Raw genomic sequence first — 15,754 nt, forward strand, 5'->3', positions numbered from 1 at the left:
AGAGCAGAGTCCTTGGGGTAGAACCTTCAGCTTTTTCTCCCATCCCATAATTTCCCTGGTCAGGGACAGTACCTGGTCACTTGGGACAATGAACATTGCCCTGGCATTTCCAGATACAGCTCACAAGCAATCATGTTTTTTAGCTGACTGCATAGTCCATTTCCTCATAAAAAACATGCAATGAAAAACACACAAGTCATTATTTTTTGTACAGAAATTGAGGTCAGTGACCAAATTTTATTCTTTTTTTTTAACTCTCCTGTGAACTCTGATACTTCTTTTCAGGTTAAAAATTGCTGTTTCATCAAAAGTAAAAATTATGAAAGTTCAACTAAAATGCAAATTTTTATATGCTACCACACTTCCTCATTCAATGGGCACAAATATTCTTGAAAAATATGTATAATTTTAAAAAAATTTTTGAGCAGTTACTACTATGAAATTAGCAGTGACATATCAACTCACATGAACTAAATATCAGCTGGACTACAATAGGTAGGAACTGTTATGAAATAAAAAGCATAGTTAGGAACACAAATTCCAAATACTTTCAGCAAGCTCAAACAATGTTACAATCTCAGATCCCTGTATATTTTAAAATATTCAAAACAACTGAAAACATGTATGTGTTTATTTTTAAACTGACTCTGCATATCGTCTCCTATTTATTGCTTGTTTGTAGATTTTAGCCATTGCTTGTTTGTTTAGGAACTATTTATTTTATAAGTAAAAATATCATTAGCCCTACCCTTCAAAATGTGAACTGAGGAGAAAAAATAAAGAAACAGGGGATTGATTGTGTTCTGAACCTTCTGACAAGATCTAATCATATATGCTACAAATATTTTGGTACCTTATGAAATTGTGTAAAATCTGGAATTCAGAAAAATGAAGTAGCATAAGAAGCTGAAGCTTTATATATTCTCCTCCAAAAATGTATACAATTAATAATTTTTTAAGAAAATAAAAACAGTTTACATTTTCTTTCATAAAATACAGAGTCAAAATGTAATTAGAGGTGACCCAAACTAATAAAGGTCATTATTTTAATTATTTTATGTGTATTAATGTGGGTTGCAACCCTGATCAAAACTGTAGCACAGTTTCATGCAGTCACTCATGTCAAAGCAATTTTCACCATATAGAAAAGCATAAGGGTATCCAAAAAGAAATTCACTCTAATTAGAAATTGCAGCATTGTCAAGGTCAGAGCCACCAGAAAACAAGTTAAATGTTATATGTTTCAAAGCCAAACTGTCCCTGGAGTACAATGGGATCTCCTGCCTTCTGGAAGAGCCCATGAGGGAATCTAGAGCTTCACCTCATGAGACTGAAAGTTTGTTACTGAAGACTGCCTGGACAGCAACTCTGTTCATTCCTCTGTCTGCTGATAGAACCTTTATGAATATTTTGATCAAATAACCAAGAAAATAATGCAAATGATTTATGATTATAAGCAGAAAACTGTGAAGTATGAAACCTAGAAATATCAGGAGTGCTGTGTTTGGAATGTGTAACCACAGAAACCTTGCCAAGAAGTTACTGGAACTTTATGTTTCAGTTAAGAAACTATGGAGATCATCATGTTCACCAGTGTGTTTCTTGGAAACCGATTACCCTTCCCATCTTGGGATCCAATCCATAGACCTCAGAAGAAATAGCTAATGATTGGTTTAGGATAAGGATATTGATGAAGTTATTAACTATTAGAACCAATCAATGTAAAGCTTAAAGAATGGGCATAGTATGCATAGTATATAGAAGGATTTATGTAACAATGATTTATCAGAAAAAGTATATAAAAGGGGTGGGTTTAGTTTGTTGAGTGGGACATGTTTTAGAGGAGCTATTCCCCCATGTCCCCAGTGCCCACAATGAAGAAGTGTCTGCTTATTTGCATCAAATTTGTATTGGATTTCTTTGGTCCTGTTTGTTGACAGAGCTGCCTATGAAACAGTTGCTAAGTTCATAGCCAAGCATTTTAAAATCAACCAAAATAGGTGTGCTGCACCAATCTGGCCTCAGAAACTCCACTTCTCCTACTTGCTAAATCCGTGAACTAAATTCTGATTCACTTAACTGTGGCAGTTCTAAAGCTACTTCAGGAGGGCAAAACAAGTAAGGATAGAAATGCTATTATCCACCTCAGGGCAAGATAATCCCACCTGCAGAAAAAAACCAAAAAACTCTATAGCTATCTGTCTGCATTCTTCTTTTCATATGGCATGATGGCTATTATAACAATCTGCAGGGAAACAGGATATTCAATCAGCAAATTCAATTTTTCCACTTGCAGGGAACAGGGGAGGGAATTAGGTTATACTTGCCCAACATAGTGTGATGACTATGAGCTCTAAAAGGATTTATAGGTCCTGTTGGCCACTCCTGCTGAATGTTTGAGACACTGATTCTGCAACTACAGGTTCCTCTAAGCACGTTAACTTCTGCTCAGTTCAACATGACCATGCTGCTTACCAATTTTCCTAAGATTCTGGTTGTAGACTTGCATTCCCAAAGAGTCTTTGCAACATATCACAATCCCACCTAACCAGTAGGAAATAGTATTATCCAAACTGTGTTGTAGAATCTGAAACAACAGGCCACAGATCAGTAAGGTACTATTTTTACTTACCTTGTAAAAATACCTCAATTTAATTTAACCCACATTATCATATAAACTACACAGGGGGGGTTGGGAAGGCTGCAAGAAGAAGGAAAAATGGAAGGGAAAGTTGGCTGTCCCAGGTGGATGCGATAAAGCCTCCAAACCATAGAAGAATAAGTTTTGCATGTCATCTTGAGTGATGAAGGGGAGTTCAGAAGTAGAGAGGAAGAGAGAAGATGACTCTGACACATGAACCACAAACCACAGAATCACAGAATCAATTAGGTTGGAAAAAGCTCCAATCTATGTTCTCACACCACCATGTCAATTAAATAATGGCACTAAGTACCACATCCAGTCTTTACTTAAACATCTGTAGGGACAGTGACTCTACCACCACCCTGGGCAGTCCATTCCAATGTGTTATTACCCTTTCTGTGAGGAAATTCTTCCTAATGTCCAACCTAAACCTCCTCTGGTGGAACTTTAAGACAACATCATTTTGTACTATTGCTGGTTGCCTGGGAGAAGAGGCCAACCCCCACCTGGCTACAACCTCCTTTCAGGGAGCTGTGGAGAGCAATAAGAGCTAAACAATTCCAGCTCCCTCAGCTACTCCTCACAGGACTTGTGTTCAAACTTTTCACCAGCTTCGTTGCCCTTCTCTGGACATGCTCCAGCACCTCAATGTCCTTCTTGCAGTGAGGGGCCTGGAACTGGCCACATACTCAAGGTGTGGCCTCAGCAGTGCCACATAGAGTGAGAGAATCCCTTCCCTTGTCCTGGCCACACTATTTCTGATGTGGGCCAGGATGTAGTTGGTATACAGGCCATATACAAATAATCACATAAACGTATTCCCATATATTTGTCTGTAAAATCAGGTCACACCTAATTATAAGTTCACCTGGGCAGACAGAGTTAATATGACATGTCCTGTAGTTGCTGATGTGTCACAGTCACACATCAGTCACACCATAAGTGACTGACAGTGCTACCTGTTGTTCTATTCTCTCTAATCATTTAGTGCCAAGGAAAGTCTTAGCTGCCACCATAGGGCTCCCTTGCCACCTACGGCCTGTAGGAACTGACTGGTGAGCTGGCAGCACCCCTTGCCTCCCTCAGCTGGCTGCTCTGAGCCATGAGCACTCTCAGTGGTGCTCAGGAATGGGGACACTTCTGACAAGGCTTCCAGCTTCTGTAGACATAGTGATGGCCCACTGACATGAGCTCTCTTGCCTTGCTGTTTGATTAGGATAGGTTTTAGAACAAGATATTTTTGCCAGAATGTCTTTTTGACAGAAGGTGAGATTAAATGTTACAATAAGAAGATGTGCAACAGGAAGCCTACTCCCACAGTGCTAGATACATCATAATATGGTTTAGAAGATTTTCTTCTATCTTTGCACCATTAGTGTCTTCATAGAGCTAAGTACCAGCCTCAGCTGTATTGTATGTAAGGTCAATTTAAGTGACTATTTTATCACAGAAATCTTGTAAACTACAGATGCTAAAAAATAAAATGCCTCTTAAAAATTAAGCAAAATTACAAACAATGCTCTAAGATATTGTAGCAAGAACATTGGTAGATAATGAGTTGTTCTGTCAGATGCATTTGTTTGGTTACTTCTTAATAAACATGAAAATTGTATTATATAGAGTGCTCTCATACAGAGCATGTGGAAAAGCAGACTTAGAATTTTCAGTTCACATGTAGATATCATTGGTATACTATATATTCATGTAGATTATAGAGTTTGGGCAAGCAGTAGGCAACAGTATATAGCCTACAGCTTGTCACTTTACAGTAGCTTTCTCCTGCAGGCTCTCCCCCTGGGCTCTGAAGCATTAGTATCCTCCTTTTAACAGGTGGAGTGGAGACTTCCTCCCTCTTGTATTATCTTATTGCTTTGTATTTAAACCACTTTAAAAATGGAATATGGACTAACATTTAAGCTACTGTATAAACCCCACCCTAATTCACTAAAAGCTATGCTTGCTCCAAGAAAAGATTTTGCACTCTGATGGGGATGGAATGAGTCCTGTCTAAGCTGCTGAAGCAGAGGAGGAATTTGTCCAGATCTCATCCTGTGCCAGCTGTTTCCCTCGTATTGGCTCTCAGCAATTCACTGATATGCATGCAAAACCCATAAATTGTCTTGTGCAGACATTTGGCACCATGAAGGAGGGTGAGGGAGCCACCTCCTTCCTGCATGGCATGGTGCTGTGACAGTGAGCATCTGGAACTGGCCGGGCTCAAGGATCACAGCTCAGTCCAGGAGATACAAGAGGATGGTCTGAACAGGGCATAGTGTCTCATACAGCAGTCTGGATTCCTTAATGGAATGGATTTTGTTATATTTTGTGCATCCTGAAAAGGATTCTGTAGCCAGAGAACATGGAGCATTGATCAGTATTTGCACCAACTGACAAGCAGAAATCTGTGAAGGGCAGACACAACTGTATCATTCTTCAAGACAAAGGGAAAATGGTGTGAAAAAGTCATCAGGCAGAGCAAGAAGGAAAGTAAAAGCATGAAAAACCTCCACTAGGATATATAGATATATATATATAGATATATATAGATAGATTAGATATATAGATATATAGATAGCTATATAGCTAGATATACAGATATAGATATATAGATATATCCCAAATAAAAAATATAGAAAATAAAAAACAATCACCAAGAACCCCTCACAGAAACCAAACCTTTTCGTAGGTACTAAGTCTTTGGACAGTCTTTAAACTAAAATAAATAAATTTATTCTAGAAACCTATATATGACTGGGTAAAATTATTTCAAAATTAGGGAGATTGCAGGGAAGACCTCTGCCGAATCACAGTGAGTGGATTTGTCATAAAACCTCTTATTTAAATGTCTTACTAAGCAGGGTTGAGGTCTTTTTCCTTAAAAGAGAGAAAAAAATAATGGAGGAATAGATGCTTTTAGTGAGAGCTGTGTTTCAAGAGCAGAATAAGGTAGAGGAAGAAACAGACCTTTAATACTGGATTTTATGTGTATCTAATGTCCATTTGAGATATTTGGATATAAAAATCTGCATTTTTCTGCTGTAAAGCTCCTGATCCCCTCCTCCCCTGGAGGTCATGTGAGGAATAAAGTATCCATTATCAAATGGTATGTGACCTTTATCTATGGATGCATGTGTACTTTTTGTATCCTACAGTACATTTAAGGGAAAGAGCTTTCACTCAGTTGTATAGAAGGACATAATTTATGCAACATAAGTAGTGCAAGAAGAGGAAAAAAAAAAGCATGGAAGTAACCCATTCTTACTATGTGAGCATAGAATCCTCCTTTTGACATATTTTCATCAAAGAGTGAGACAGTGAACAGCTAATGCTTTGAAATATCAATACTTTCTAGCCAAGAGTTCAAAACAAGAAAATGCCTTTAATATATTCAAATAAAATGCTAAAAACATATTAAGTTACTAAAAACTCTGAGTTTAATACCAGAAAGTGGAAAATAGTGCAAAACATTGATTTTTCAAGCCTTGAGGCTTGAAAAAAAACCTCTATTAAATCAGATGATCGCTAGTAACTAAGGGAAGACAACTTACAAAACTGATGACATAAAAGTATATGTCTTTCTTTTATCGTCATTAATTACCCAATAATCTGAAATATATGGGTGAAAGATTTTGCTCCTTCAGTAGGAAAGTACTTCTGATGCATCATTTTCTGAGAATTTAACAATATCACAACTCTGCTGTTCATTTCTGGCAAAGCATGGACAGACTACAAATGGAAAGAGGGCTTTGGGAAGAAGGTATGAGTTAAAAAATGCAAACAAATGGAAAGAAGGTATGAGTTAGAAAATGCAAACGGCAAAAATAGAAATTGTATCTAACATGGTTTAGTGGTAATTGAACTTACCAGGTGTAGCTCTTTGGGCTTTTGTTTCTTTCAATTAACACAAATGACCAACAGAGCAGTACTACAGGACACAAATCAAACCTGCTGATAATGCAGAAGTCCTTAACACTGAGAGCCCAGCTTTTTTAGTAAGCAAAATTAAAAAGCAGCAGTAAACAAGCAGGTGAGGCAATTTACCCTGAAGTGATGAACATCAGATTTAAAAGAAAACAAGCAGACATCTGTAAGTAGTCTAAATCCAAATTCAAACCTCAGATATGTACTTTCATTGCCATACAGGTGAGGGAATACACAAAAGCTTCAACAGAAAGAAAAATTCTTGCTTTGGGGACAGACAGTTGTGCTGGAGGTAATTTCATCCTAGATATACAAAATGATGATGTTCTTTACTTGATGTGCATAGTTAATGGATTTCTTGTAACTCAAAATCCTGAAGCTATGGTAGGGACAAGTTGCTGTTAATCTTTTCATTTGTTTGAGTGACAAAACCTCCTCTGAATACTTCTCTTCTGAGCTCCTCAGATAGGGAGCAGGTTCATCACAAAATTATTTTAGCCTTTGATGAAGGTCAAGGAAAAGGAACTTTCTGACCCCTCTTCAACACCGATGGATTGTGGCAGTCTTTGTATATACATTAGCTCTTGTCACATAAGTTGACATACAACCCTATGCACTTCAGTTTTCAAGTGGCTAGAGTCTTTTGCTACCATAAACCAGTATTTCCTGAGTCTGGTTTCTTTATTTGATATGTCAATGAACTATAGTAAACTCTTCTATCCTTAAGTATCTGACTATTTACCAGAAGACATGACTGAACTGCTTAGAAGATTGAAAATGTTATGCTAAATGACAATAAAATAAATATAAACATTCTGTGAAAAAAGCTAAATAAATGTTATTATTATATATTCTTAAAATATACAGAACTCAAGGATGTGATTCTGCTTTTAGCATGATCTTCCTTTAAAAAGGAAGGCTTAAGAATATTAACTCTGAATGAGGTAGATAGTTAGAGTATGATTAGATAATGAGTTGCTAGCTCAGAAATAACACTTGTGATCATTATTGGGAATAAAATGAGAAAAAGTATAATGCAGCTGCTCTTCTATCTTACCTTATTTCAAAGCAAGCGAGGCTAATACTCTGGACCTATTCATTTAACAACAGCTAGAAAATGTTCTAAGCCAATTTTTCCTTTCGACAAATAGCTATAGGCTTTAACACAGAATATCAGTTTTCTCAATAGAAGACTATAAACTGTTCTCTAGGCAGTGTGTGAGATGCTGGTTAGAGAAGTACTATTTAAAACTTTTACTGGAGCTTCTGTCTGGGCAGACAGGCCAATACCATTATTGCACACAGAAGAACTGGCATGAATGATTGGAGATTGGGAATGTTTGGAGATTGGAAATGTGTTCCTTGTCAATGGCTTAGTTCCCAGGGGTCTGATTCCTTGGTCCACTCTATATGTAACTTCATTCATTCCTGAATTTTCTTTGGAAGCAAACCTACTGGTTGCTTTTGGATATAATCTAGATGTAGAACTCTCATTACGTTGCTCCAGGCACTATTCTGTGTAGGGAAAAAAAGGAATGGAGCTGCACAAAATTCTGCCTACTTCACCCTGCCTTAGCCTATAGGGAACTCTGATTCTTCCGATTTCCTTCATGAAAGGAAAACAGGTACTTATATTCTACATATGCTTAATGTTCTACCTGAAACACAGAAATGTCACTTCTGAAAGCCAATGGAACAATACTAATTTTCAAGCACTGCAGCTTCATCCTGAGGCCAATGATGTATCACAGAAAATCCAGAAGATACTTTTGTCCAATACAGTGCAGTGTAGCAGCTCTCTGTGATGAAGGGTTCATCACTCATACAGACACAGGAGAATCTGCAGCTTTTGGCTTGGAGGCCTGGAATCACTCCTGGACAGCACATCTGGAGCAGTTTAAGTATAGTCTGTGTGGTTTTCTAACTGAGACAATGACTTCCACAGCTTCTGTCTGTATCTGATGCCTCCATTCAAGAATAGTCAAGATGATACTTTGTTCATGGCAGAATTGCAGGAATGATTAAAAGAGTAACTAAAAGTCACTTGTGAAAGACTCCAGAAATTCTATCTCTTTAGCTTAACAAGAAGGCAACCTCATTACAGCCTATAAGTAGTCACAAAGAGACCAGAGATGTCAGTGTGCCAGCACGCCTAAGCAGAAAGTAGAATATAGATACGTTCAGGTTAGTAGAAAAAACCACTTTTTTTCTTTTTTTTTTTTTTTTTAATAGTGAAGATATTAACCTTTAGAACATATTACTGAGAGGAGTGCTAGATTTATCATCACTCAGATTTTTTAAACTGAGATAAGATTTTATTTCATTTTTCTAGAGGACTTGTCCTCATTCAAACTGGAATTAATTTAGGAAAGTTCTTTCCTTCACAGAAGGTCAGACTACATGACCCTTTCTTGATGGGAAATCTATTAATCTATTAATATAGCAGCAATAGTGCTGAGGATAGAACTCAACCAGCCATTTTTCCTGTTGATAGGATCCATCCCCTATAACATTTAGACTTACGATGATAGAACAACATTTAATTTTAATCATTAAGATTCTCTTATTGGGCTGAACAACCATCTCTTTTTAGTGTATAACCCACAAAATAGCAGCATTCTAGTTCTGTCATTCCTACACATAATCCATATTTATTTCCATCCTCTTACTGAGACCTGTGATATAATTACAATATTAAATCTGTTTTAATACTTTTCTACTTTGTTATTTTTAGCTCAATTGACTTCTTATCACCTTCAACATGCTACCCTGTTTCAATTCAGGTTTCTGGCCTGCTCTGCTGTACTAGTTATGATTTTCATTCAATAGCATCCTTTTAATCACTTCTGTGCAGATCAAGTCTACCACACATAGAATACATATTTTCTCTTCCTTTTACATTTTCCTCCCAGCTTTCTAATTTCAGATTGTTCCTGCAAGATTGAAAATAATTCTATTTCATAGAAACAGAAGAATTGATGTCAATATCAGATTACTACTTAATCTGGCATGTGAAAACAAGATTTATATATGTATATATGTCATTATGCATAATTTCTCTCATCTCTTAGGGAAAAGTTAAAGGAGAAACATGTCTGAGTTTGCAGCAGGAAAAAATTAAAGTATAAAAAGTTTAGTTTTCATGATTTAGAAAGGCATGCGTAAAACTGATACAGAGACATTGTTATACTCCAACTTTCTTTCATTTCATAACATGTTGTGACTACAACAAATCAATTTCAGTAGTCTCTTTACACATCTCTTTGTTTTCATCTGCCATATCTCATAACCCTCTATATAAAAGACATATGAGAATTACTATTCTGCACATGGATTTGCTATTTTCTCAACAAAATGTACAAGCTTTGCCATTTACAGGTATCAGGGAAAACAGAAATAAGTTTTGTCTGGCTAACTTGAATACCCCCTTCAGTTCCTTTTATAAATACAGCAATCAGACTTGACACTTGAGAAACAGGGATGGAGTGACTGGATTTTTATATTTGTTTTTCTTATTTCATGTTTCCTATTCAAATAACCATGGAAAGAGGGATGTAAATTCCTGCAGGAACAGCCCAATTCTGTAGCAGAGATTCAGTGTATTTATGTTCTTTGTTTTGTCAATTTTTTCACTATGAAATAGAAATAGAATTTTAAATTATTTTGGTTTTTTGATAAAACTTCTCTTTTTTCTCTAAGCATATGCAAAGGGTCCAATCCACTCAGATTTTTCAGTTATCAGTCAAGCACATTCAGAGCATTATCTAAGATGCTGATTAAAATGATGCCATTTTTTGATTAATATAGTTCTCTCTAACTTTGACCAAGCATAACTTACAGGATACCAATATTACACATTCCATGACCTAACTATCCTTTTCACATTAGAATAAAACATTTTTTTCCTCAGATGCACATTTGGAATAGATTTCTGTTGTGAGGTTCAGAGACTTTGTATTGAATTTCACCAAAGAATATTATTCATATTGTGAACCATATTCTTTCTTTCCATTGATATACACTTCTCTTCAGATGTATTTTGGATCAGTGATGTCTTGCTTTGGTTCCTATTCTAGTTTTGGATTGATGCCAATTCAAATGGTTGTGGTTTGGCCTTCATCTGTGTCCCAGTGCTGGTTCTGCAAGATGGAGACAAAGACCTTGTAGGGATTTATGACCTAATACTATCAATTTCTTTTTGGTATGGAAATAGTATTGAGAGACTGAACCTGGGAGCTAAAATGTAATGTATGGTTGATACTGGGCAAGTGTGGAAGAAAGGTTCTCTATCCTACACCAGTTAACAAGCAAAGTTAGGATAAGTCTTTAAAGAGCCAAAGTAGTATTCTAATCTCTGTGATATGTCCAAATCCAGTTGCACTTTGTCTTTCTTCCCTTTGGCATTGTGGACTTCTCAAATACATGAGTATGTCCTTGATGAGGCATCTGTTTATGTGGTACAGTAAAATACGAGTAAGTGTGTGACTCCTAATGCCTTCAGTGGAACAACTTGCCTCCTTAAAGTTATGTACATAGAGATATAAAGTAGTTTACAAGATTAATTTATTTTCCTCAACAGACTTATTGCTTTTCATGGTCACTTTTATCCACTATCAGCCAATTAGCTGATTTCATTCTTAAAGGCTTTTCTTCCACATATAAAAGGTATACAGATTATGATCCTTCAGGGTTTCTAAAGATGTCATAGTTACTTCAAATGAATAAATAAATAAATAAATAAATAAATTGGCATGTGAAGAAGAATAAAGAAAGTTTCATTGGGTACTCCATTTTATTTTGGTAAAATCTCTCAGGATCAAGGTCTGTTAAAATCCCAGCTTTTAATCTGAACAATTTGAAGTCAGTCTGTTACTGGTATTATCTGTATATAACATTATGCTTCTAAGCTTATCAACAGCCAGAAATATTGCTGATATGTATTTTATTGGTGGGATTTTAATATTGGGTTTAGATATGAATTCCTGCAGATTATATAAAGAAATAATTCACATTACTTTCTTATCTTTTAAGAAAAATTCTCTTCCATACTTCATTCTTTCATTCTTTCAAAATTCCCTAGAAAAACCTTAAAAACTGAGGTGAAGTCCAGACTTAAATCAGTCTTAAGCTTCCAGATGTCTGTTTTTCTGTTTATATCAGTCAGAGAAAAAAAATGAAGATTAACAGAAAACTTGCCAAAATTTTATAAATATTTATAAGCTTTAAAGATATTCTCAACATATTCTTCCCAGCAATAAGCCCATCACACTTATACATGTGAAATGACATTGATTTTTCCAAGTAGCCATCTATGTAGTCAGTTGTTTAGCTTTTAAAAGGTTGGTTTTGTGTTGAAACAGGTCTGTGAAAAGTTAATGTGTAATGTTTCACTGCATCACTGAACAGCTGAGGTTAGCAGGCATCTCTGGGGATTATCTGATTTACGCCTTTGCTTAAGGAAGGTGACCCTTGGCTGGTTGGCCAGGAAGATCTCTAAGGCAGGAGGCTTCACAACCTCCCTGGGTGGCTTGCACTTGTGCTTGGTCACCCTCCCAGTACCAAGGTGTTTCCTGGTGGTCAGAGGGAGCCTGCTTTGTTTCAGTTTGTGGTCATCGCTTCTGCTTCTTTCACTGGTCACCACTGAAAACATCCTGGTTCTGTCCTCTTTGCCTTGTGTTCAAATTGACGCTTTCTAGAACTTCTAGGTTCCCAGTTTTCTGAGATATGTCAGAAAAGTGGATTACATGATGTTGGAAAGTAAATAGAGCATTCCATTTTACCATGAATTTTAATATAACTGAACAGAAAAAAAAAATGCTAAAACTAAGCTTTTAAGAAAATATTTAGCAGCAAATAAGCAAATATCTCTAAGTAAAGTAAATGTAGATTACTAACAAGTTTGTGGTTGTGCTATTATAATTATTTTAAATGATTGCTTTCATCTCTATTGTTAAAGAAACATTTAGACAGAATTTTTAATCAACATTTTAAACAAAATGATAACAAAGAGGTTGTTGAGAAGGTGGGTAATTCATTGTGTAACAGCCGTGAGATTTCAGATCTAATTGCAGATAATCACCTTCATCAAGAAAACCTCTGTACACAGTGCATAATTTCAGGGGTTTTTAGTTCATTATGCGTTTTTATAATTTATATATTTTATGTAACTTTTATGTCCAAAGGTACTTTTAGTTTGTCATTATTAACATAGCTGTGATACATTAACACACATTGTAGGTGTGCAAATTGAATCAATTTCTGGATTTTTGTTCTATAATCAAAGATCTTGTCAAATTTAAGACTTTCTTATCTATGTTTCACAAGCTTTACATTCTTAGGCATCGTTTTATCATGCAGCATAATTATAATATAATTTTCTTATTTTACTGAAAGAATATCTTATTCTGTTCCAAAGAGAATTTTTTTTCTCAGACAAGTTCTATATAAATTAAAGATAACTGTATTCACAATGGAAATATCTGTCTGCAACAGATTTGCTCTCTACATGCCTCTCAGTCTACAAGTATCTATTTTTACTGAACAAAAGATATTTCAATTTTGTCAATGTAACTGAAAAAATGCAACTACTTGAGAGTTGAACACTATTTTACGGTTTCTTGATAAGATTTGAATTACTGAACTAGTCACAGGGTTCATAAAGAAACACCTACACAAATTTTTGCTTGTGAGGAAGGTTTTCCTTATGGAACAGAAGTGCATATACACACAGAGAAAGCATCCAAGCCATCTGCCCTTGGAGTCATTACGTTTTTAGCTCAATTATAATACTGGAGAATTACTGCAGGTTTAGCTTCAGTTTGTGTTCATTGAAGAGCTTCACTCCACTTCAGAGCCATTTAAAAACTAGTTTCAGGCTGGTTTGAACTGGGCTTTAGCAGTTTTTAATTTTCAACATGATCCTTTGATTGCAGCAGGTAACACCTGAATTGCTTTGTGCATTTACCTCAAAGCAGCAGCAACTGTGGCACTGCTATAGGTCCCAGGCACTCTGCCCAAGTCATAACCTCCATCACAGCTCCCAGGTATTCATTCTCTTTCTATTTCCCAACTCTTCAGAAAATATAGCTTCAGAATCTGGATGTGGCAGGCAAGCTATTGTCATAGCCAGGTTTATTTTTTAGATGCTGATAATTTAGTGACCTGGAAATTATACCCTTCCTATTAAATTTGAATCCTGGACGTTTCAGGGAGAACTAGATGCCTTCATCTCTCAGGACACACCAGTATCTTACAGAAAGCCTTGGATTAGTTCCACAGAGAGAAGAATTCAATTTTTCATAAATGATAAAGTTAGTTGGATTCTGGAAAACATATTCCCATCTATATAAGAATTCTCAGTAAATCAAAATCAAAAAATGTGACATATACATAGAATCAAAAGTTTCCATTTTCTTAGCTTCTAGAAATAAGCTTCTAAAAAAAAGCAAACTCCAAGCAGAAACTACAAAGAATTTTTCATGGAAAAAATTATAAGTACATGGAGCATCCTCGTGGGCATTTCTATTAAAGCAAAATCACTGAAGCCATCCAAAAAACAATTACATTGAATGGCTCCCTCGGGGAGACTGGAGCTCTGAATGGGAATAAGTTCCTGAAGGATGAAAAAGCTTCAGTCCCTCAGCTTCATTTTGCATATTGTAGTTAAAAGTTGGTGTTTTGCATTATCAAAATACAGGCTACTTATGACAAGGTCAGTTAATGAAAGTCAGCTGCAGATAGATCACCATGGCCTGACAGGCCTAGGTTGCTCTAGAGAAAGGCAGACAGACAGACAGAGACCTCTAGCCCAAGCATACAGTATTTCTTTGGAGAAATTCTTTAGTCCTGGGTTGTCTTGGAGTTTCTGATCCCAGGCAAGCTAAACAGATAGTACTGTTACAGAATGGAGCCAATCACTTCTTTCCTGTTTTCTACGTATCACACACAGGGAGTTTTGCAAATCCATTGTGTCTCAGTTGCTGGCTAGAATGCTTCCAAAATCAAGTAAAATCACAGATTAGCCTCAGAAGTGAAAGTAAATCAGCACACTACAGCAGTGGTGAATAATGGGAAATGATCTGAGGATCTCAGTACTGCCAAAATTATCTTTAGGAATAACTAACCAGTTGTGCAAGCCTTTCAGATACTTGAGATACCTTCTTCAGATACTGCTGATAAAATACAGATTAATGTATAAAAACTGCTGGTGAAATATAAATTAATGTTAATGTTAATAATAATAATAATAATAATAATGAATTCTGATAATCAGAATATATCATCCTGCCAAAGTATGCCAACAATGAGCACCAACATCAAGAAGTTAAATGGTACAAACAGTACATGCTTCATTTGAAGTTCCTCTACAACTTCTTATAGGCTGTATTTTCTAGAACAGATTCTATGGATTTATGTGCTTTGGTCAGCTTCTGAGCATGCACACTGGGGACTTGTTGCCAGATCAAAACATTTTGAAGTGGTGATGGAGACCCTTTTACAGAATGCAAGAACGAGCTTCTGATATCTCTAAACTCTTCTTCTCTTGGAAGTCTCTGAGGGCTGACTTGCACATGCTGATTTATCTTGATCCTTACATACAGGGAAGTACCCGCCTGAAATTTTTCAGCTCCATATGGATCAACTTCTGCTTATGTCCTGGGCCTAAATTAGTGTCAGTACTGTCATTTGCTAAAAGTTTGTAAGTAAGGAGTAGAACTATAGTAGAAAAAAAGTTGCTATTTTATTGTGATTAAAATATTCATCAGGTTCAGCAGTATTTTAAATAAAATATGGAAATTACCATGTACAAAATCCTAACAGCCAGCAATTCTTTGTAGGATATTCTAATTATTTCACAGAATGTAGGATAATTTGTTTTATCTTACTGCAGGAGACTTTATACCTTTTTTTTTTCCAGGGTAGTACCTCTGCAGATTCATTTAATTTTTAAGCGAAGACCTGGCTTACTGAATACTTTGATCTCTTTGCATGTCAGCACATTTCTAGTTGCATTTTATATTGGAATAGCAACGAGGGATACCTGGTATGTCAGTCAACCTACATTTTTATATTTTTCACTTTCTTTATGAAACCCTGACTCAGTCTAGCCAATGTAAAATTTGCCACCCTGGATGTGTATTACAAAGCTGATTGTGTCCAAATTCAGCTTTCAGTGGAAAACAGATAAGA

Source organism: Agelaius tricolor, unplaced genomic scaffold (assembly GCF_023055355.1).
Source record: "Agelaius tricolor isolate 1412-34295 unplaced genomic scaffold, bAgeTri1.0.p SCAF_3, whole genome shotgun sequence".
Classification (NCBI taxonomy): Eukaryota; Metazoa; Chordata; class Aves; order Passeriformes; family Icteridae; genus Agelaius; species Agelaius tricolor.